General features: G+C 45.8%; 1 long non-coding RNA gene across 1 annotated transcript in view; it reads left to right on the forward strand.

Moving 5' to 3' along the window:
• Nucleotides 1-24,392, forward strand: part of LOC131381296 (uncharacterized) — a 62,253-nt gene that overhangs the window by 14,451 nt on the left and 23,410 nt on the right. The window lies entirely within an intron of this gene.

Below are 24,392 nucleotides of genomic sequence, written 5' to 3' on the forward strand. Positions count from 1 at the left end.
GAGTAGATGAAAATCCTGTCAACTAAGAGGCAATGTGGCTTGGTGGGAAATGCCTGTGTTTTGGATCCAACTGACCAAGTTCAAATTCCAACTGTCCCAACTAATTAGCTGTGTGGCCTTGGGCAGGTTGTTAAAACTCTCTGAGCCCATATGCCTAGATTTCCTTATTTGTGAAATGAGGATAGTAGCGTTTGTGCCTACCAAACAACTGTAAGGATTAAATGTGAATTTTTTTTTTTTTTTTTTTTTGAGACAGTCTCACTCTGTCACCCAGGCTGGAGTGCAGTAGCATGATCTTGGCTCACTGCAGCCTCCACTTCCCAGATTCAAGCAATTCCCCTGCCTCAGCCTCCCAAGTAGCTGGCACTACAGGAATGCACTACGACGCCCAGATGATTTCTGAATTTTTAGTAGAGACGGGGTTTCACCATGTTGGCCATGCTGGTCTTGAACTCCTGGCCTCAAGCGATCCTCCCCCCTTGGCCTCCCACAGTGCCCGGCCATAAGTGTGAAAATGTCTTTAGCCGCCTGACCCATTGGGGCTTTGAAGAAATTAATGAAAACAGATAATACTAATAGAAGAGGATGTACAGAGGGTTAAATAATATATTTGGTTTGAGGTCCATTTGTTTAAGATGCATGAAATCTCACGAAATGGACTTTATCTTGGTATGCTTTTATTTGTTAAACTTTAATTTTGAAATAATTTTTCCTTTATACTTCTTTCTGTACACTGTTGCTTTCATTTTTTTTAAGAGACCTAAAGGTATGAGAGGGACAAGGAAAGAGGGTGGTGATCCTGTTGCCCTTGTGGGTAGGACTGCGGAGGCAGTGGTGCAGTTCTCAAGCATGACCACAAGGTGGAGTCCGTAGTAAGTGGAAATGGTTTACCCTGAGTGGGAGGAGACTCGGCAGGATCCTGGAGCAGATTCGGTGGCAGCCGCAGAGCCCTCCGTCCAGTTCTGCAGGCGAGTCTCATCTAGCCTCTTCTCCTGCCTTTTGGTGACTGACTTTTCACGATGTAAAGTTAATCACAGTTACACATACGAGCCACCACACAGTCCCAGGACCCCAAAGAAACCATGAAGAAAATAATTACAAGCACAACAGTTCACCTTTTGGTGGTTCTCCATTGCCAGTTGCATGAGCTCCCAACTCCTTGACTTCCAGTTCTAGGACTTCCAGTCTATGAGACCCCACTTACCTTTCTGGAATCTTCTGCTAATACTTGGCCTATAGGCTCCAGTCAACTGCCTACTCACGGATCCCCAAACATGCCCCTCATTTTCACCTTGGCCTTTGCTTATTCTGTTCCCTGTTTCTGGAAAGTGATTTCTCCATTTCTGCTTATTGAAACCTCAGTAATACTCGAAGAAATCATTAGATCTGTGAGGGCTCTTTGTGTTTCAAGTAACATCTGGACAATAAAGGGAATCTATTGGCTCCTATACTGAGAAATATACTGAGGTATCTAGTTAGCTTCAGGTGGCATCTGTTCAGCAGCTTGGATGGCACCATAGGTGACTTGGTTTTACTACATTTTTGTCTTCTGCCTTTTGCCGTGTTGGCTTGCGTTCAGAACCCCCAGTGGCTCTTTCAGTCCTACCCTAGCAGGTAGGTGTGCTCCGTATCTTCCTTCTGCCTCTTTACGTCTCTATTCTTCTCCTCCCTGCTCAGTGCCCTTGGAGGATGACCTGGCTTAGATATGTGGGCTTCCTTGCCTTCTGTCTTCCACTTGGGTTTGGCCAGTGAGGAGCACCAGCATGGGCTCCATGGATGGCTGGGCTATTAATTAAATCTCTGTCCTCCATGGTGCACAGCACAGGCTGCCTTCATCCCTCATCTACGAAGTGACAGTCTCCATATCTCTCTCTATCTCTGCATTCCAGCAACCATTCTCTGTAGGCCTAGGTAATGGCCCCAAGATACTTCATTATTCCTTAAGTTTTCCGTACACATGCTCACACTTTTGCAAACAGTCCATGGTTTTTTGTTTTTTTTTTTAATAGAGATAGGGTCTCACTCTGTCACCCAGGCCGGAGATCATAGCTCACTGTGGCCTCGAACTCCTGGGTTCAAGAGATCCTCCTGCCTCAGCCTCCTAAGTAGCTGGGGTTACAGGTATGCACCGCCAACAGTCCACTTACTAATTGCTCCTCAAATTGTCCAGTTTGAATGTGCCATCTGCTTCCTGCTGGGACCTTGACTGATATAGCAATCCCGAATCACATATCTTCACACTACACTGCTCAGTGGGAGAAAGGCGAGAGAAAGAGGTTCTCTTTTGGCCATTTTAACAGGAAAGAGAGAGAGTATGCTTCTTGCCCTGCAAACATCTTTTAAATTCTTTTTTATTTTATTTTATTTTATTTTTTTTGAGACCGAGCCTCGCTCTGTTGTCCAGGCTGGAGTGCAGCGGTGTGATCTCAGCTCTCTGCAACCTCCCCCTCCGGGTTCAAGCCATTTTCCTGCCTCGGTCTCCTGAGTAGCTAGGATTACAGGCGCATGCCACCATGCCCAGCTGATTTTTTCTATTATTAGTAGAGACGGGGTTTCACCATGTCGGCCAGGCTGGTTTTGAACTCCTGACCTCAAGTGATCTGCCCATCTCAGCCTACCAAAGTGCTGGGATTACAGGCGTGAGCCACCGTGCCTGACCCCAGCAAACATCTTGATTATTTTTGGCCTCAGTCGTAACCTGCCTAAATTAATAAGAGACTTTCCTGGTGCCAAGGGTGGGTCACTTCAAGCCAAACCCCATGGCTGAAATAGGCAAAGGGTGGTTCCCCCAGAACAGAATCAAGATGCAGCAGTGCTAAATGGAAGAAGGAGAAAATTTAGCACCTTCTTCCCAAGTGCCATCTCTTTCTTTGAAGCTTGTCCTTATTCCCCCAAGAGGATACAACATGATGGCCAACAAGATGGTGTAGTTCCCAAGATGGAGATTATAGTGTAGTTGGGGAAACAATTATTTAATTTAACTTTTTTTTTTTAGACAGGGTCTCACTCTGACACCCAAGCTGGAGTTCAGTGGCACTATCTCATCTCACTTTAGCCTCTACCTCCCAGGCTCAAGTGATCCTCCCACCTTAGCCTCCCGAGTAGCAGGGACTACAGGTCTGCACCACCACACTTGGCTAATTTTTAATTTTTTGATAGAGATGGGGGTCTCACTGTGTTGCCCAGGCTGGTCTTGAACTCCTGGACACAAGTGATCCTCCTGCCTCAGCCTCCCAAAGTACTAGGATTACAGGCATGAGCCACTGCACCCGCCATGGGGAGACAATTAAGTACACAAAGAATAATGATCTATTACATTAAGTACTAGGAAGGAAACAAATGAGATGCTGAGAGAAGAAAAACATGGATGACCTATTAAAGATCATGTGACCAGGGAAGGCTCCCCTGAGGAGGTGACATTTAAGCTGAGGCTGGAAAGATGAGAAAGAGACAAGTGATGGGCAAGGACAGGAATTCCAGGCATTCTTTTTTTTTTTTTTTTTTTTGAGACAGAGTCTTGCTGTTGTGTGTTGCCCAGGCTGGAGTGCAGTGGCACCATCTCGGCTCACTGCTGCAAGCTCCGCCTCCCGGGTTCATGCCATTCTCCTGCCTCAGCCTCCTGAGTAGCTGGGACTACAGGCGCCTGCCACCACGCCCGGCTAATTTTTTTGTATTATTATTTTTTTTTTTCTTGAGACGGAGTCTCGCTCTGTCGCCCAGGCTGGAGTGCAGTGGCGCAATCTCGGCTCACTGCAAGCTCCGCCTCCCGGGTTCACGCCATTCTCCTGCCTCAGCCTCTCCGAGTAGCTGGGACTACAGGCGCCCGCCACCACGCCTGGCTAATTTTTTTGTATTTTTTAGTAGAGACGAGGTTTCACCGCGGTCTCCATCTCCTGACCTCGTGATCCGCCCGCCTCGGCCTCCCAAAGTGCTGGGATTACAAGCGTGAGCCGCCGTGCCCGGCCAATTTTTTGTATTTTTTAGTAGAGACGGGATTTCACCATGTTAGCCAAGATGGTCTCGATCTCCTGACCTCGTGATCCACCTGCCTCAGCCTCCCAAAGTGCTGGGATTACAGGCGTGAGCCACTGCACCCAGCCCCAGGCATTCTTTTTATTTGTTTGTTTGAGACAGAATCTTGCTCTGTCGCCCAGGCTGGAGTGCAGTGGCACAATCTTGGCTCACTGCAACCTCTGCCTCCAGGTTCAAGCAATTCTCCTACCTTGGCCTCCAGAGTGGCTGGGATTACAGGCACGCACCACTATGCACAGCTAATTTTTGTATTTTTGGTAGAGACGGGGGTTCACCATGTTGGCCAGGCTGGTCTTGAATCCTGATCTCAAGGGATCCACCCACCTTGGCCTCACAAAGTTCTGGAATTCCTGTAGGGATGGGCCACTGTGCCTGGCCGAATTCCAGGCATTCTGAGGTGCACTGGCTAGAGAATGAATAGATACCAAATGTGGAGGCACTTAGATGAGGCCACTGTGGCTGAAGTGAGGTGGGCAAAGGGTAGAGCCACCTAGATGAGGCAGGAGAGGCAGGCAGGGCTTCCTGGACCAGTGTTTGGATTCCAGCTGGGTGCAGAGAGGAGCCCTGAAGGATATTCAGCAGGGGTGAAAATCTGATTTCTGTTTTAAGATCACCCTGGAAATGGGGGCACTCATTTGGAAGATGCTGTGTTATCTAGGTGACAGATGGCGGAGACGTAGAGATGGTGCCAGCTGTGGAGATGGAGAAAACCAAACAAATCGAGCTGTATTTTACAGGTAGAATCAGCATGATGACTAGCGGCTGGAACGGGGTGGTTGGGAGGTAAAGCAGAAGAGTATAGAGTAACTCCTCAGTTGCTGGTTTGATTATTGAGTTGTGGTGATGGGGGAGGGATGGCAATCAGGAGGTCAGCGGCCAGAGGCCACCCAGCGTCTCTGGGTCCAAAAGGCAAATTCCAACAGGAGTTTAATTGGCTTCTTTTGAGTCAGACGCTTACCTGGTTCATTTGCTAGGCTGAGGTTGGGGGAGCACACAGGGATGGGTGTGCTAGGGCCTGCCTAAACTTGCTAGCAGCCTACAAGAAAGGAGAAAAGAAGCACGTGAATAACTAGAATCCAAAGAACTAGAATCCAAAGAATTATAAGGCCTGGGGCAGATGCCTTCTGGGGTGCCATCCCAGCCCCCCAAGTCATTTCCCTTTCTCTAGAACCTGTTCCACCCACCCCAGGGTAGGGACCAGCCGCAGTAGATGGCAGGCAGAAAGAGATTCTGCTATAAAACACCATACACATAAAAGAAAGAACAGCAACAAATGGACAAAGATGGAGTATGGTTCTGTGCCCAAAGGATTTACAATCCCAAAATGAGTTTTATGATATGCCCGCTTTGATTTCTCATTTATTCCAAGTTATCTCATCATTTATATTGTTAATCTACACAGTTTTCTCCCCCCATCTATTAGATAGATTTTAAAAATGGTTTTCAAGGCCGGGTACTGTGGCTCTTGCCTGTAATCACAGCATTTTGGGAGGCTGAGGCGGGTGGATCATTTGAGGTTAGGAGTTCGAGACCAGCCTGGACAACATGGTGAAACCCCACCTCTACTAAAAATACAAAAATTAGCCGAGTGTGGAGGCACGTGCCTGGAGGTCAGGAGTTCGAGACCAGCCTGGCCAACATGGTGAAACCCCACCTCTACTAAAAATACAAAAATTAGCCGAGTGTGGAGGCACGTGCTACTTGGGAGGCTGAAGCAGGAGAATCGCTTGAACCCAGGAGATTAGAGTGAGCAGAGATCACACCACTGCACTCCAGCCTGGGTGACAGAGAGAGACTCTGTCTCAAAAAAAAAAATGGTTTTCAAGTTACTTTGTGTGTATTTAAGTTTTTTGCCTACTTGATAAGCCCTCTGTTGGAAACTTCTCCGCAAACCCTTGTTTATGAACCAGACAGGGCTGTGAGTATTCTGATATACTGATGTCTGCTAATTTACTGGTGTAAATTATTTCTCTGCCTCTATGCTAACTAGAGATATAGATATAAGTGAATAATGAATATATAAAATTTATCAGTTTTCTCCCTCTATCTTAAAAGATTATTCACTGGGCTGGGCGTGGTGGCTCATGCCTGTAATCCCAGCACTTTGGGTGGCTGAGGCGGGCAGATCACTTAAAGTCAGGAGTTTGAGACCAGCCTGGCCAACATGGTGAAACCCTGTCTCTACTAAAAATACAAAAAATTAGCTAGGTGTGATGGTGAGTGCCTATAATCCCAGCTACTCGGGAGGCTGAGGTAGGAGAATCACTTGAACCCGGGAGGCAGAGGTTGCAGTGAGCTGAGATTGCAGCACTGCACCCCAGCCTGGGTGACAGAGTGAGACTCCATCTCAAAAAAAAAAAAAAAAAAAAAAAAAGATTATTCACTGCTTCTCAGCTTGATGACCTTGGACAAATTACTTAACTTTCAATTTCTCATGTTTCAAATGAAATTGAGTTACATGTTGAGTTTCAAGTGAAACTCAAATTTCATTTATAAAATGGCAATTATAACAGTGGCAACCTCACTGGATCATTCTGAGGATTAAATGGGATAATCTGTATAAACCACTGATGTGGCTTGGATATTTGTCTTCACTCAAATCTCATGTTGAAATGTAATCCCCAATGGTGGAGGTGGGGCCTGGTGAGAGGTGTTTGGATCATGGGGGCAGATCCCTCATGGCTTGGTGCTGTCTTCATGATAGTGAGTCCTTGCGAGATCTGGTCATTTAAAAGTGTGTGGCACCTGTCCCCACCCCACCCACCTTGCTCCTGCTTTCATCATGTGAAGTGCCTGTTCTTGCTTCCCCTTCCACTATGAGTAAAACCTTCCTGAGGCCTCTCTCCAGAGCAGATACTGGGGCCATGCTTCCCATACAGGCTGCAGCACTGTAAGCCAATTAAACCTCTTTTTTTTTTGAGATGGAGTCTCGCTCTGTTGCCAGGCTGGAGTGCTGTGGCATGATCTTGGCTCACTGCCCTGGTTCAAGCGATTCTCCTGCCTCAGCCTCCCAAGTAACTGGGATTACAGACACGCACCACCAAGTCTAGCTAATTTTTGTAGAGACAGAGTTTCACCATGTTGGCCAGGATGGTCTCGATCTCCTGACCTTGTGATCTGCCTGCCTCGAACTCCCAAAGTGCTGGGATTACAGGTGTGAGCCACCGTGCCCAGCCTAAACCTCTTTTCTTTATAAATTACCCAATCTGTCAGGTATTTATAGGAATGCAAGAATGGCCTAATACAACCACTTAGCACAGTATATGGCACATGGTAAACCAAGCATGAAAACTGTATCTAAATACTACCAAGGAGTGATCTTCAAGATACAGTGTGAAGTGAAAAAAGCAAGGTAGGGCCAGTTGCAGTTGTTCACCCCTGTAATCCCAGCACTTTTGGAGGCTGAGGCGAAGATTGCTTGAGCCCAGGAGTTTGAGACCAGCCTGGAAACAAAGTGAGACCCCCATCTCTAAAAAAATCAAAAAATTAGCCAGGCATGGTGGCAGGCACCTGTGGTCCCAGCTACTTGGGAGGCTAAGGTGGGAGGATCCCTTGAGCTTAGGAGGTTGCGGCTGCAGTGAGCCGTGATCACGCCATTGTACTCCAGCCTGGGCAACAGAGTGAGATCTTGTCTCAAAAAAAAAAAAAAAAACAAAAAACAAGGTAGAAAAAAGTATATAGAATATGCAACTATATTTTTAAAAGATATAAACACATACATATTTTAAAACATTAAATAATGATGTATCAAGCTGTTTATCGCAATCGTATTTTTGCCAGCAGAATTGTTACTCTGATTGTTGAGTATTTATTGTGGTATGATATATGATAAAGCAGTACAATATGTGACCTTATCATTCTGTCATTCTCAGAGTCAATGAATACCAGAATTCTCAGTGTGGGAGAAAGGGCATGTAGATGTAAGACAGAAGGGGTTAAGTAAAAATGCTGCTATCCTGATTTTATTATTATTATTAACTTTTTTCTTTACACTTGTAACAAAACTGAAATTGCCCCGATGTTGAATAGGAACCATCAGTATGAATTCAGAATGTATTTCCTGGCTCTCTCTATGGAAAATACCTAGAAACAGTGACCAATCCTACAGTAATGAGCACCCCCAGCCTCTAGACTGTGGTCTCACAAGACCATTTCCCACTAAAAGGAACCAGTACTATTTGGAGAAATCACTGGGTCCAGGTCTTGGGCAGGAAACATCTGAGATGAACCTGGAAGAACTTGTTATACCAAAGCACTCTGAAGCTTTCAATGAAAATTGAGGTCACGCTAAAAGGATTCGGGAGCTGACTTGATTGGCCAAAGATGGGGTGATTTCAACATCAACATGGATTAAAAACTGCAAGGGATTAAAACACATCAAATGTATTTAAAGCTATGAGTTAATAATATTGCTAAAAAGAAATGTGTTGTTTCTGTTGGAGGATGCTAGGAAAGCAACTCATTATTTTGAATACTCGTAAATAAAAAATTTAAGTATTTATCTTGTTCTTCTGTATGAACTGTACCACGGGAACAAAATAGAAGATGAAGGGTGTTTTCTCTTTAAGTATAGGGAGCTTGCTATATTATATAAGGAACTGTGGAATTAGTCTCTCATCATTTGACAACCCTTAATGTAGTAAAGGCTCTCGCTATCAAGTATGAATTGTCATCATAAGAAAAAAAAGAGACAAATGGACACGAGGAGCCTTCTGCTAGAGCACATCACTGCCCATGAAGTAGTCTTGCAAAAACATGGAACCTGAATCTAAATGAGCCTCTCTTTCCAACAACCAATTTATAGGAACTCAAAGGAGTCGGAGAGGAACACATTCGATGATGCCACCAGAGTTGTAATCAGCCAAAACCAGATTGTGGGAAACTCTCCAGGCCAAATGTCCTGCTGGACTCAAAAAATTAATTTCAATGAAAACATTTTGAATGGGGTTGGGGGAACATACAGACTAAGAAACATATCAATCAGTTGCAGATTCTAATTCAAATAAACTCTTTAAAAGTTATCACTTTAGCTGAGTGTGGTGGTGTGCATCTGTAATACCAGCTACTTGGGAGGCTGAGACAGGAATATCACTTGAACCCAAGAGATGGAGACCAACCTGGGCAACGTAGCGAGACCTTGTCTCTTAAAAATATATAATTTTATAAAGCAATTGGGAATTTGAACTTGGAGTAGATATTTGATTATATTAAATAATCACCATTGATGTTTTTGGTTAGGATAATGGAATTTTGAGGATTTTAAAGAAAGACCCCTTGACTGTTAAGAGATACACAGTGAAATATTTATGGATAAAATTATATGATATCTAGGATTTGCTGCAAAGTAATGCAGGAGGATGTGGATGGGTTTAGATGAAGTGGGATTCAGTAGTGGGTGATGAATACTGTACGAAACGTTCTTTATGCTATTTGCTTACTTTTATATTTTTAAATTTCTCTAATAAAGGTTTTTAAAAAAGAAGAAAAAAATTCTAGGGAGCAAATCAAAGAAAATAAAATTAAAGTTAGCAATTATTCCTTCTATTCCCAAACCCTCATCTCTAAGGTAGCCCATTAATGTAAAAATATCCAAAGACTAGCAGTCTATTTGGCCCATCAAGATTCCACTTTCAAATTCATCCTTTAGGCCGGGCGCAATGGCTCACGCCTGTAATCCCAGCACTTTGGGAGGCCGAGTTGGGCGGATCACGAGGTCAGGAGATTGAGACCATCCTGGCTAACACGGTGAAACCCCATCTCTACTAAAAATACAAAAAATTAGCTGGGCGTGGTGGCGGGCACCCGTAGTCCCAGCTACTCGGGAGGCTGAGGCAGGAGAATGGCGTGAACCCGGGAGGTGGAGGTGGCAGTGAGCCGAGATTGCACCACTGCACTCTAGCTTGGGTGACAGAGCCAGACTCTGTCTCAAAAAAAAAAAAAAAAATTCTTCCTTTATAGTAACCCTATTAATTCCTTTTTTTTTTTTGAGACAGAGTCTTGCTGTGTCACCAGGCTGGAGTGCAGTGACGCGATCTCAGCTCACTGCAACCTGCGCCTCCTGGGTTCAAGCGATTCCCCTGCCTCAGCCTCCCAAGTAGCTGGGATTACAGGCATGCACCACCACACCCAGCTAACTTTTTGTATTTTTTTAGTGGGGCGGGGGGGTTTCACCATGTTGGCCAAGATGGTCTCGATCTCCTGACCTTGTGATCTGCCTGCCTCGGCCTCCCCAAAGTGCTGGGATTATAGGCATGAGCCACTGCACCCGGCCTATCCTATTAATTCCTGTAACATGAGATCATCTGGGCTGGGCGCAGTGACTGACGCCTGTAATCCCAGCACTTTGGCAGGCCGAGGCAGGCGGATCACCTGAGGTCAGGAGTTCGAGACCAGCCTGGCCAACATGGTGAAACCCCATTTCTACTTAAAATACAAAAAATTAGTTGGGCATGGTGGTAGACACCTGTAATCCCAGCTACTCGGGAGGCTGAGGCAGGAGAATCACTTGAACCCGGGAGGCAGAGGTTGCAGTGAGCCAAGATCGCGCCATTGCATTCCAGACTGGGGGACAAGAGGGAGACTTTGTCTCAAAAAGAAAAAAAAAGAAAGTCTGGATGTAATTAATTATTCAGGCAATTTAAAGTGACCCCTTGAAATTAAATGCTAATTGTTTTAATTAGACTTTTTTCTAAAATGTCTGATATCATTCTGTGCCATAGGAAATTGAGTTAGTAACATCTTAACTTTTTCTGTTCTTTTAATTTTACGACTCAGTCATTGTTATGAAACCCCAGGCACTGTCGTGGCTGTACTCCAGCCTTGGGGGCTATTTAATTTTCTGGTGTTATTAGTGCTAATTCGAGAGCTCAGAGGCTTTTATTCTTTTCTAGCTGGCGATCATTCTGTTTCCTTCCATCTTGCTGCAGTCAGCATGTCTGCTTCCTCCCTCCCCATGGAATTATGATCTGTTCTCAGCTCTCCCTGTACCCCTCTCACAGCCTAACAGGGTGCCCTGTACAAGTAGGCACTCAATAACCATTTCTTCTATTGGATTAAACCCAGGAAGACTGGAAGTTTGCCAGAGGAAACAAAATAATTAAGCTTGTTAACTCATTAACCTTAATTTTAGACACATCCCTTAAGCTCCTGAGTATAGTTTGGGAATTCATACCTGAGTTCCAAATGGTTGAGGTTGTCAGGGATCTGGGCTGCTGAATTAAGCGGGGTGTATGGCTGTATTATACATGAAAATATGTCTTTGCAGGCACACATAATTGCTGCTAATTTGTACCACAGGAAGAATAAAAGTAGCAAATTGATAAAGAAGACCTATTTCTACTTCTGTAATGAAGACTACATACCCCCCATACATGTACAACTATTATATATCAATTTAAAAGACAATAGCCCTTGATTACCTTAAGTACAACCCCTACCTTCACTGTAGTATACCAGGATATAAAAGTATTGTCAAGGCCAGGCACAGTGGCTCATGCCTGTAGTCCTAGCACTTTGGGAGGCTGAGGTGAGGGGTGTGAGTGGATAACCTGAGGTCAGGAGTTTGAGAGCAGCCTGGCCAACAATGGCAAACCCCGTCTCTACTAAAAATACAAAAAATAGCCAGGCATAGTGGTACATGCCTGTAAACCCAGCTACTTGGGAGGCTGAGGCAGGAGAATTGCTTGAATCTGGGAGGCAGAGATTGCAGTGAGCTGAGATTATGCCACTGCACTCCAGCCTGGGTGACGGAGCGAGACTCCATCTCAAAAAGAAAAAAAAGAAAAAAGGATCGTTTATGAAATTCAAAGCTACTTGCTGAAATACAAGCACATTTTTATAAAAGAAGGTGACATATTTAAAATGCAGAAACAGGTAAATTGGGTGGAAGCAAAATTGACCCATAATCTTAATTTTATTGGTCTTTCCTACTGACACATTTTAACTATGTTACAAAAACTACTGAAGTTGAACTATGAGATACATCTTAAGTGCATCCTTAGTGGGCAGTTAATTATTTCTCACTAAATAGAGTTTTGCTCAGGCACAAAACCTTGGAGTCATCCTAGATTCCTTTGGGCCTCATCTCACATCCTATCCATCTGTAAATTCTGTTAGCTCTATCTTCAAAATCTATCCAGAATCCAGCCATCTCAATACTTCCACTGCTACACCCTGATCCAAGTCACCACTCTCTTTTTATTAGCCTCTTAGCCGATCTCCTGCTTCCATCACTGTCTGTTCTGTATCCAGTAGCTGCAGCAACTGTTTATAGGAAGACGGTCTCATCACATCTCTTCCTGCTCAGTATCTTCCAGTGGCTCTTGTGATACACAAGTCCTCAACATGCCGTCTGGCCCTTCCTACCTCTCAGGACTTATTCCTGCATGCTCCCCTCAGCCACTCTACCCATCACATAAGCCTTCTTTCTGCTCTTTAAACACACAAGAAGTATTTCTTGGCCAGGTGTGGTGGCTCACGCCTGTAATCCCAGCGTTTTGGGAGGCTGAGGCAGGTGGATCACCTGAGGTCAGGAGTTCGAGACCAGCCTGGCCAACGTGGTGAAACCCTGTCTCTATTAAAAATACAAAAATTAGCTGGGCCTGGTGCCTGGTGCCTGTAATCCCAGTTACTCAGGAGGCTGAGGCAGGAGAATCGCTTGAACCCGGGAGGAAGAGGTTGCAGTGAGCCAAGATCGCACCATTGCACTTCAGCCTGGGCAACAAGAGTGAAACTCTGTCTCAAAAAAAAAAAAAAAAATTAAATATTTCTTGTATGAATGGAATACAGTGGTTGGTAAATGAATGAATGAATTTTATGATAATTATAATCAATTACAGTTAGTACCAGCTATATGCTAGCCCTGCCCAGAGAGATGCTCTTTTACCAACTGGTGTAAACCCATGGTTCTCAGACTTTACCTGGTATCAGAATCATCTGCAGGGCTTGCTAAAACTCAGATGGACTCAGGAGGCCTTACCTCCAGAAAAATTTACATTTCTAACAGGTTTCTAGGTGATGCTGGTCAGGCATACACTTTGGCTTAAAGATTCTAGGCCAACTGGCCATTCTGAGGAGAAATTTGACAGATTTTGGCCTGGTATTCCTTTCTGCCCAGATTGCAGATGCGTTTGGGGGAAAAAATTCTGGACTTCATTTTTTGATACTTAGCCACAGGGTGGCCCCCTAGCTCCAATAATTACTCCATAGCCCCCCACTCCCACCCCATTAAAACACCTTTTGTTATTTGGAGAACTTCCAAGCCATTTCTCTCTCTCTCTCTTTTGTTTTTTTTTGCTTGTTTGTTTGTTTGAGACAGAGTCTCACTCTGTTGCTCAGGCTGGAGTGCAGTGGTGCGATCTCAGCCTCACTGCAACCTCCTCCTCCCAGGTTCAAGCGATTCTCGTGCCTCAGCCTCCCAAGTAGCTGGGATTACAGGCGTGTGCCACCATGCCTGGGTAAATTTTTTTTTTTTTTTTTTTTGGTATTTTTAGTAGAGATGGGGTTTGCCATGTTGGCCAGGCTCGTTTTGAACTCCTGACCTCAAGTGATCTGCCCCCCTCAGCCTCCCAAAGTGTTGGGATTACAGGCGTGAGCCACCGTGCCCGGCCTCTCTCTCTCTCTCTCTCTCTTTCTGTCTTTAAATGTAGCTGTAAGGCCACTAGTTTGTTATTCACAACAGGCCAGCCCTTTCATGCATGGGATATGGTGGTGGTTTCCTCAGTAATGTAGGACTCTGGCTCTGTTAGAAGTGACTGTTGTCTTAGAAATGGCACAGGAAAGTAGGTTTGTAAGTCGGAGATGACATGATATCAGAAAATGAAAGATTTCATTTTAGCCCCCAGGAAGGACCCACAGACAGGACAAACATCCACTCTTTTGTAGCCCATGCCGCTTTGCACAGGAGGGACACCCCCTAAGCCTCACCCCGAAGCTCCTCCAAACCTCTTGTCACTGTGGTGGAGAGGAGAGGAGCTTTCCTCCCGCTTCCAGCTGCCCTTCATCTCCTAGACAGATAAGAAGGCTGAGGACTGGTAGGAATGAATGACAAGGACAGAGGGCTGAGGGCTGCGGATGCCACCTTCCTGGGCTGTCACCCCTGGCCTGGTGTTGCTATCTGAAAAGGGGGGAGCGGGCTGGCAGTGACAGACAAAGTGGTGAGTGCAGGGGAATAGGCCCGATCTGCGACCCACGGTCCTCCCTCTCCTCCCCTCTACACCTGTCCTCCTGCTTCTCTGTAGAGTGAAACCCAATTCCAAATGTTAACAGAGTCTGAAAAAGGCATCCAAGTAAAAACGTGCAAAAGTTGAAAATAGCCTTCCACATTATAAGGGAGGTTCCACTCCCAGAAAGATAATGACGACTATAAAATTCCAAATGGCACTTTGCCCACTAGCCACATTCTTCAGTAACACAGTCTTAGCAGTTTCACATGTTATTTACAGGTGAAGAGGCAGTAGATCTTTTTTCCCACTGAGGTCTCATTGAGGATATAGATAGGCTGCTTCGGATACTACTGGTAATTTTAATTGTTTCAGTTTCATAAAATGTATGCGACCTACACTTCTCATCACAAATATCGTTACTTCACTTCTTTCACTTAGAAGAAGGAGGGGTGGAATAAGAGAACAAAGGCAGTGCAATAAAATACTCAAAATAGCTGTAAGACCAATATTGCTCAACAAAGTTGGTGGCAGCACAGAAACAGACCCACTGGCTGGTAGGCAGCAGCACCATGAGAGGGTTTGACGTATTCATTCACAAAGCCTGCCTTTGTCATGTAATAGGCACTTAGGGGAATCTAGAGCTTGTCTGGAATAGGGGGATGCATCTTGCAAACAGAAGCAGTTCCAGACTCTGTGGGTTGGCTATCCAAAGCCCAGCTAACTCCCATCAGGTGTACCTTCCTGAGCTGCAGAGTCGGAAAACCACAAACTGCTTTTTCAGACTTCCTTGCAGGTCTGCCAAGCAGAGCACCTGTGTGAAACTCAGAAGCTGCAGCTGGGAAGGTGGGCATGGGCCGTATGGGGTAGAGCTTGCTGGGAGATCTGATTGGGGTAGCTCTGAGGGAGGCTCCACTGCCCAGTTCCTAATGTCACAGGTGTGGGCAAGCACCTGCTGCGGAAACTCACAACTCTTAACTACATTGTTCCTGGCTATTAGCCACCCACCTGTTTCCCTATCCCTCCCTGAAATTCTGTACATTCCTTAATTCTTCCCTGTAATCAGTGCTTTTCTGCTTTGTTATCTGTACTTGGAACACTTACCAAGAAATTAACCAAATCAGAGATACTCAGCATAGGCTTGAAGAAGATGTGTTTTGACATCATTTTCTCCAAATATCTCGAAGTTTGTGACAAGTCTTTTTCTGCTACACTTTCTTCTAGTTGCTGTTCACAGTTTTGACCTCTTCCTCCATTTTCTCTGATGTTTAGCTGATTTTTACCGTCTGTTCCATCATCTAGTTCTCCAAGGTGTTCATTTTGACATCCAGCCTAACACTTCCTTCGCACTTTTGTGGCACCTCTAGCACTGCCACTTGCTTGGTTTTTGACAGCTGGTACCATCAACAAACAAATGCCATGGGGAAGAAAACATGTCAGTTCACATGGCTTGAAATGCAGGAACAAAACAGAAGTGCACACCGACCCGGAGCTTACAGTACAGCGTGCCGTGAGAGCTTGCATTGGCTAAAAGCATGCAAGAATACTCACTGTAGCTGATGCATGTTGTAAAAATCTGCATGAACTCTGTTCTTCAGTGCTGCAATTTCTGATGTGAACAGCACCGTCAGCTTTACACAGAGCAATACTCAGTGTGGTATATGTACTTTTATTATGCAAAAGAGCAGATGGCAGGACATTTGAATATAGGGAAGTTGAAAGTCACCTGGAGATGCTTCATGTAAATAGCACTAACTAGGAAGAGAAGGCACCTGTACTAAGAAAGGGACGTGAAGCAGCCAGTCCAGGGTTTGCAGCCTTGTTTGTGTGTTACTGTAGAATCGCCTGGGCTCTTTTAAAACATATTTATTTATTTATTTATTTAGAGACGGAGTCTCTCCCTTGCCCAGGCTGGAGTGCAGTGGCGCAATCTCGGCTCACTGCAACCTCCGCCTCCAGGGTTCAAGCAATTCTCCTGCCTCAGCCTCCTGAGTAGCTGGGATTACAGGCGAGTGCCACCATGCCTGGCTAATTTTTTTTTTTTATCTTTAGTAGAGATGGGGCTTCACCATGTTGGCCAGGCTGGTCTTGAACTCCTGACCTCAGGTGATCCGCCTGCCTCAGCCTCTTAAAGTGCTGGGATTACAGGCGTGAGCCACTGCACAATGCCTGGGCTCTTTTTTAAAATGCCAGTATATGGCAAAAAACAAAACAAAAATAAAGAGGAAAGTGGAGAGAAGGCCAGGGAAGTTTGGAGGACCCCAGGATTCCACCCACCTTACTGACCCTAGTGGTGTATTGGCTTTTTTTTTTTTTTTTTTTTTTTTAAGACAAGGTCTCACTCTGTTTCCTAGGCTGAAATGCAGCAGCATGAACATGGGTCACTGCAGCCTTAACCTCCTGGGTTCAAATGATCATCCCACCTCAGCATCCTGAGTAGCTGAGACCACAGGCATGTGCTACCACACCTGGCTAATTTTTTAAATTTTTTGTAGGGACAGAGTCTCACTATGTTACCTAGGCTAGTCTCGAACGCCTGGGCTCAAGTGATTCTACTGCCTTGGCCTCCCAAAGTGCTGGGATTACAGGAGTGAGCCACCATACCAGGCCACTTTCCCCTTTATAAAAATGTAAAAAGAAAAGAAAATCCCAGTATTCAGGCACAAACCCAAATCAATTTAATCAGAATCTTTGTGGGCCGAGTGCTGGTGTTTTTTTTTTTTTTTTTTTTAGCGTGGATGAATCTAATGAGCCTTCAACATTGAGAACCAGTAGATAGGGTTTCTACTCTGCCCTATTTATCCTTGTGAATGTGGCTTTTCTTCCTCTTTCCACAGGCATTGTCTGAGGCTTTCAAATAAGTAACCTCGTGGGTTTTTGTAGTAAGTAGCATTTGTGGCTAGAGGCCAGCTTCCCATTCAAAGACTGTCTCTTCTTAAAGAATTCTTGATTCTTGGCCAGGGTTGGTGGCTCACACCTGTAATCCCAGCACTTTGGGAGGCCAAGGCGGGCGTATCATGAGGTCCGGAGTTTGAGACCAGCCTGGCCAATATGGTGAAACCTCTTCTCTACTAAAAATAGAAAAATTAGCTGGGCATGGTGGCGCACGCCTGTTGTTACAGCTACTCAAGAGGCTGAGGCAAGAGAATTGCTTGAACCTGGGAGGCAGAGGTTGCAGTGAGCCAAGATCGAGCCACTCCACTCCAGCCTGGGCAACAGAGCGAGACTCCATCTCAAAAAAAAAAAAGAATTCTTCATTCTTAATGGAACCACAGGTAGTCAGCAAGATGAAAAATGGAAATGATGATTCTGTAATTGTCGATGTTACAACAACCAGAGTATGAATTGCATTGCAGTTTTTTTGTTTTTTGTTTTTGAGACATTGTATTGCAAGACACCAATAGAGGCACTTACAGAGTCTCACTCTATTGCCCAGGCTGGAGTGCAGTGGTGTGATCTCAGCTCACTGCAACCTCCGCCTCCTGGGTTCAAGCAATTCTCCTGTCTCAGCCTCCTGAGTAGCTGGGACTACAGGCGTACGCCACCATACCTGGCTAATTTTTGTAGAGACGGGGCTTCACCATGTTGGTCAGGCTGGCCTTGAACTCCTGATCTCAGGTGATCCACCTGCCTCAGCCTCCCAAAGTGCTGGGATTACAGGCGTGAGCCACTATGCCCGGCCTGCATTTCAGTTTTGTCTGGGGAAAGATCATCTCCTTGGCCGACAGAGTGTAAACAAGAGCAGATTTCCCCTCAAATGAGGTCATCCATGGCCACTGTAGTTAGAGGCTTTTGGGATATTACCTAGAATGGAGTTTTCCAGAAAAGACCATGAACCAGGGTGCCCACAGATGCTGAGGGTACTAGGTCTGTGATTCTCAAACACTCACATGCCCAAGTATTTGCCAGGAGCTTGTTAAATGCAGAATTCCTAGGCTGCCCACAGTGCTGCTGACCCGGCAGTTCTCAGCCTTGGCTGAAACCCCTGGGCAGTTTTGAAAATACTGGTGCTTGGGTCCCACTCCCAGAGATTTCGATTATTTGCTTTCGGGTATGGCCTGGGCATGGGATTTTTCAGGGTTCCCAGAGTAGTGTAATATGCATCCAGATTGGGAACCACAGGAAAGAAAAGTGCCACTCTGGACTCTTATTCCTGTTCTGCTGTCCCTCTTGGAAAGTCTTCCTTTCCAATTTTCCTTCACATTCTATCAGCAGTGGAGCAGAAGAGACTTAGAACTCAGGGACCATCTCGTCCAACCCCACAGTTCACAGGTGAGGAAAACGAGGCCAAGAAGGAGAAGTGGCCAGCCCAAGGACACACGGCTACTACTGAGTCAGCCCCAGAGTACAGCCGGCTCACTCTCTCATGGTCCTGCTCCCATCTTGCGGCCTACTGGGGAACACAGGGAATTTTGTCTGAAGGAAAACGCTACAATACATTAGAAATAAGGAATGATAACAACGATTCAGTCCTCTAAAGATTTTTAAACCTCTTCATCCATTTGTCACTTCATACTATCTTCTATATTTATAAAGTGGTGCTGGGTACCCAGGGGCAATGACTCATGTTCCCAGCAGGCCATGGATTTACTAAAAATGGGTGTGCTCTTGTCCTTGACTCTCACTCTTAGGGACGGATTGGATTTGGGTTTTGATGGAAGAGCTGAGCTTCCAGGGAAGTATTTTAGCAGTTAATGGTTGCTTTCTTTCTTAAATCTCCATGGATATGTATACATCAGGTATCTTGTACGTATCAGGCTAATGCTTTTCAGTGTGCTTTAGTGAAGTGGAAATGGGTGAGATCAGGGGTTCCTGGACAAGTGACTCCTCAGCTAACACTTTATTGAGGAAGAGGCCCTGCTATGCCCACTTTCTCTGTGTGTAGGGGTATGGGGGGTGGGGGTAGGTTCTGCTAATGGGGGCCGTACAAGCCCAAGGTTCTCCCCTGGGGAGCCCTACAAGCCCAAGTCATCCCAGGGCTCGGCAAAGACTTGCCAGAATTTCAGTACCTCATTTTGTTGCAGACCAAAAACTGATTAATAGGAAAATCATCCATGCGTTCCTGCTATGAGTGTCAAGCCACCTGTTCGCGTCATCCCAATGTCCTGGGGACATTTTTCTGATTTAAAAGTAAATGAAAATATTTTTGTGGGGCTGGAGCAGTGTACCTCATGCCTGTAATCCCAGCACTTTGGGAGGCTGAGGCGGGACAATCGCTTAAGCCCAGAAGATGGAGGCTACAGTGAGCTGTAATCACGCTACCGTACTCCAGCCTGGGCGACAGAGCGACACCTTGTTTCAAAAATAATAATAATAAAGAAAATTTTATGGGCCCCTAAAAGCATTGTGGGCCTCAGGCCCTGCGAGTCCTGTGCCTCATGGGCAGGTCAGCCCTGACAGGGGTGGAGGGAAACACCCAAGCTTGGCCTCTGTGGCTCATGCTGCTAATGTGCTGGGGCACTACCCACGGGCCATACAGAAACAGGCAGTGGGCTGGCTTTGGCCTGTGAGCCATAGTTTGCTGGCCGTTGCTCTAGATGACCAAGGTGCAATTAGCTGAGAGAATTTCTGATGGCTCACAGGACAGCCAAGAAAAGACATGGTCATCCAAAGTGACTAGTAACTGCTACAGAGAGTCTCCCATTGGGCCCTAATTACCACCCTGCTCCTACACCCCTGGTGTTTTCTTCTCACTTTGTGAAAAGTAAAAGCGTACACTTATTACACATAAATGGCTTGTAATCCCAGCACTTTGGGAGGCCAAGGCGGGCAGATCACTTGAGGTTAGGAGTTCAAGACCAGCCCTGGCCAACATGGTGAAACCCCGTCTATACTAAAAAAATACAAAAATTAGCCGAGTGTGGTGGAGCAAGCCTGTAATCCCAGCTCCTCGGGAGGCTGAGGCGGGAGAATTACTTGAGCCTGGGAAGCGGAGGTTGTAGTGAACTGAGATGGCACCTCTGTACTCCAGCCTGGGTGAGAGAGTGAGACTCCATCCATCAAAAGCAAACAAACCACATAAGTGTATAGCTTAATGAATTATCACAAAGCAAACACCTATCCAGATCAAGAAATAGAGCATTCCCAGCACTTCCACAGGCTGCTCTCCCTGCACCTGAAGGAAACTACAAAACTGACTTCTCCCCCTCCCCATAGATCAGTTTGTTGGGTTTATAACACTGTGCTCTTTGGCATCGGGGCTCTTTCAGGCCTGACCATTGTTGTATTGTGTTTCTGGAAGGACTGAATGGAGTGGGCTACCACTCACAAGACCTCAGGGCCATCCTTTTGTCATGAGATTGGTTCTCCTAGAGGGGCTTGGAGGTGAGGAAGGTCTGTGAGCAATCCATCTAGCCAACCCAGGGTGCTCTGAGGACTAGAGAGAGAAAAGGTTCATTGATACCACAAAGTGCATAGCCACAAACACAGATGCTTTGTTAGAGGAACACCACAAATGGAAAAATTATGACTAGTGAAGCTGATTAAGGAAGTTCCTCTAGACTGCAACCCTATTGCTTTGAAACTGGCCCATAACTATTAAAAGGGAAACAATTTATAGGGAAGACAGATTCAACATGCTTTTTGAGTTGAGAGTCAAAGCTTTTAACTGCAACTCACCCCACAGTTCAGGGCTGCCATGTTATAGCCATGAAGGCTATGTACCGCACAACTCCTGCAAGCTCCATTCGCACAGAATACATGAATGGTGGCCTGCGGAACTGCATGCTGAGGAAGCCCCGCCAATGTAAACAGAATCAGTTGCCTAGATTCAGACCACACTTTAACTTACAATGTTGAACTTTATCAGTTATACATGTTTGGGTAAAAGGCTCTTTTTTTTTTTTTTTGAGACCTCTGCCTCCCGGGTTCCAGTGATTCTCCTGCCTCAGTCTCCCAAGTAGTTGGGATTACAGGCACTTGCTACCCTACCTGGCTAGATTTTTGTATTTTTAGTAGAGATGGGGTTTCACCATGTTGGCCGGGCTGGTCTCGAACTCTTGACCTCAAGCGATCCGCCCACCCCGGCCTCCCAAAGTGCTGGGATTATAGGTGTGAGCCACCACGCCCAGCCAAGGCTTTTCTTTTTTTTAAAAAAAATATATATTTTTTGAAACAGACTCTCACTCTGTCACCCAGTCTAGACTGCAATGGCATGATCATGGCTCGCTGCAGCTTTGACCTCCCAGGTTCATGAATCCTTCTACCCCAACCTCTGGAGTAGTTGGGACTATAGGTGTGCAGCTAATTTTTTATGCACAGCTAATTTTTTAATTTTTTTTTATAGTGACAGGGTCTTGTTTTGCTGCCCAGACTGGTCTCAAACTCTTGGCCTCAAGCAATCCTCCTGCACTGGCCTCCCAAAGTGCTGGGATGGCGGTGTGAGCCACTGCACTCAGTCTCCCAATTTTAAATATGAGACTATGCCATGGAGAGGTTATCATGCCCAGGGTCGTGCAGCAAGCAAGCAGCAGAGCTGGGAGTGGAACCCAGACAGCCCATGGTCCTCCCTGTTACATCGTCTGTGCTATTCAAACACGATTTACAGTTCCTGTGAGCAGGCTCAAGTGGCTCATCAGATCAGCACTCCTTCTGATCCCCAGGGAAGAGATGGTTTGAGAGTGTAGATTTGCTCCTCTTGGTTTGGTTACATCAGAAAGCTGACTCATCAAGTACTAATCACAACCTCCAAACACTCTCCACGACAGAGAATCAAGGCAACCACACTCCAGGGTAAGAATCCAAATTGTTATTCCCAGCAGGCCCCATCAGGCCCCTGATCGGTGTGAACTCTCTCCTCATCCTTTGGGGATTGCCCAGAAATGAAAACCGGTTCCTGTATTATATGAGAGCTGGAAATGTTCAGGTCAGAGAGGGGATCTGTTTCTTCAGAGGCTTCCAGTCTGTTTGTAGGATAATCCTATTATGAGAGGTGTCTAGATTCCCTAATGTTGCTGGAATGTGGTGTCATTGAAAACAAGATTATATAAAAGCATGGGCGAGGTGTGGTGGTGCCATAGTAGAGGCATGGGCAACTGCTGTCTTTCAGGGACTTTCCCAGAATTCTAGGGCCTGGGGCTTTCTTCCTGTTGTTCCTACTTGATGCTTGCCTTACAGTAGATGCTCAGTTAGGGCCTGTTGACCTAGTCGTTCTGATAAGACATAACTTTATGGAGGTATGTGGCAAAACCACACACTTTTTACAAGAGCCCTGCCGGTGTGGAGTGGGAAGCCCCTGAGCAGCTTGATGCTTCCCAGTTGCAAGCTGGTGGCCGCAAAAGGATCAGCAACAGCAGCTCCGGCAGTAGCACTGCCCCCTGAGCATGCCTGCCCTGCCATAGGGGCTCGTGCCTGATGAAAGGAACAAGGAAAACAAAGCCCTTTGGTCACCCAAAGCCCATCTCCTAGAAGAGCAACAGCTCCTCCATCAGCAAGTACCACTTCAACACACGAGAAGGGAATAAAGGAACTGCAGATTCCAGTGGAAACACTGTATTCATTTCTGAGGACTGTGCTATGTTTTAAGGCAATTGTCACATGTACAAAACAGTCAGATGAACAGTATCTGAACAGATTTACCACAACATGTTAGGAAGAGAACAGCAGGGGAAACGTTTTCAGACAAGGAGATGTGAGATTTTCCCCAGTCAGGTAACCCCTGGTCTACCGACTCTGTGGACTGAAAACCAGGAAGATACACGGCACATTCTCTCTTCTTGCCTCCAAGGGGAAGGGCCACCTGCACACTCTCGGAAGCACCCTTCTCCAGACCGAGACACGCTTCTTACTACAGGGCCAGGCCAGGACACAGGATGGTCGGCCAATGAGTCTTAAGTCCAGCTCTAATTTCACGCTTTATGGCTTTGTGAAATTCATCTTTAGAAACGGGAAAATCAAGATACCACAGACATACAACTTGTAGTTAATAGTTAAGTTCACCTCTATCCAAACACAAACTTGCTTGGCTTGGAGCTAAAACTACACACACACACACACACACACACACACACACACACACACACAACACACACAACACGTGTGTATAGATATACATACGTGTGTGTGTGTTGTGTATATATATATATATATGAAGGAAGAAAAAAAGATTTACTGAAGCCTGAAAAATAGTGAGTGTTCATTTGCCATTTGGAATCAAACAATGTGATTGTTTCCTTTGAAAACGAGTATCAGCAACGTGCTCTACCCAGCGGGGAAAAGTTTCCAGTTTCCTCTGCACGGTTCCTGGTCCCTTCTGGCTTCACAGGAGACTGGAATGGCTTAGCTGGTTTAAAGAGGGCTGGGCTTTCCCCCTGGCTGGGTCAACTCTGTGTCCCATGGCTCTTCTTCACCCTTTTTGCTCAGGCTCATGTCCCCAATTTTAAGAAGGAGGTGTGGCTTGATGGTCTCCATTCCATCTACCCATTCTCATCTCAATGGTACACACATCATAAACGTGTGCCCCTGTCTGTAGGGCCCAGGTGACACATAGCAACAGGGAAAACAAGGGAATGAAGGAGGTTGAACACTGGGGAGCTTTAATGGCCTGTTACAGGATGGCAGAAACAGTGCCTGGGTCTGGGAGTCACAGCAAAATCAGGCGCCCAGAACCATGGTGGAAGGTGGGGTTGCTAGTTCATGAAAACTTGAAAGACATTAGGAAGAGGCTGCGTTTGATGCTGTCAAGTAACTACACACAGAACAAGGGCATGATAAAAGTCCTAATGCACATAGAGAACAAAGCCCTGCTCAGAAACGCTGTCCTCACCAGCAGAAGGACTCTGTGGAGAAAGCTGTCCCTTACATAAAAAAGAAGAGCATACTGGGTTAGCACTTGATATCCAAGAAGTGAAATGGTCATTTTCAAAGATTAACAGTTTGCCTCACCAAATCCCTCTGAGGTAGGTAAGAGGCAGGTGACATTAGCCCCATTTTACAAATGGGGTAAAGTGAGGCCCCAGGACCTGTTACATCATGAATATGCATCAACAGCCACAAACAGCACGCTCTCAGATCTTCCCCCTCACTTAGCTTAGAACCGTGTCAGCAGGCAATTGGAAAAACATGGACCATTTCGCTGATAATTTTAAACTTGGATGTACTGGCAAGAAAGGGATCTATATTTTGAAATCAGCCAAAGCCAGGGAACCTGTGAATGGGGGTACCCCACTCCAATTAGTACATGGTGTTCTCTGGGGTGGTGGT

This window comes from Hylobates moloch, unplaced genomic scaffold, assembly GCF_009828535.3.
Source record: "Hylobates moloch isolate HMO894 unplaced genomic scaffold, HMol_V3 SCAFFOLD_15, whole genome shotgun sequence".
NCBI lineage: Eukaryota > Metazoa > Chordata > Mammalia > Primates > Hylobatidae > Hylobates > Hylobates moloch.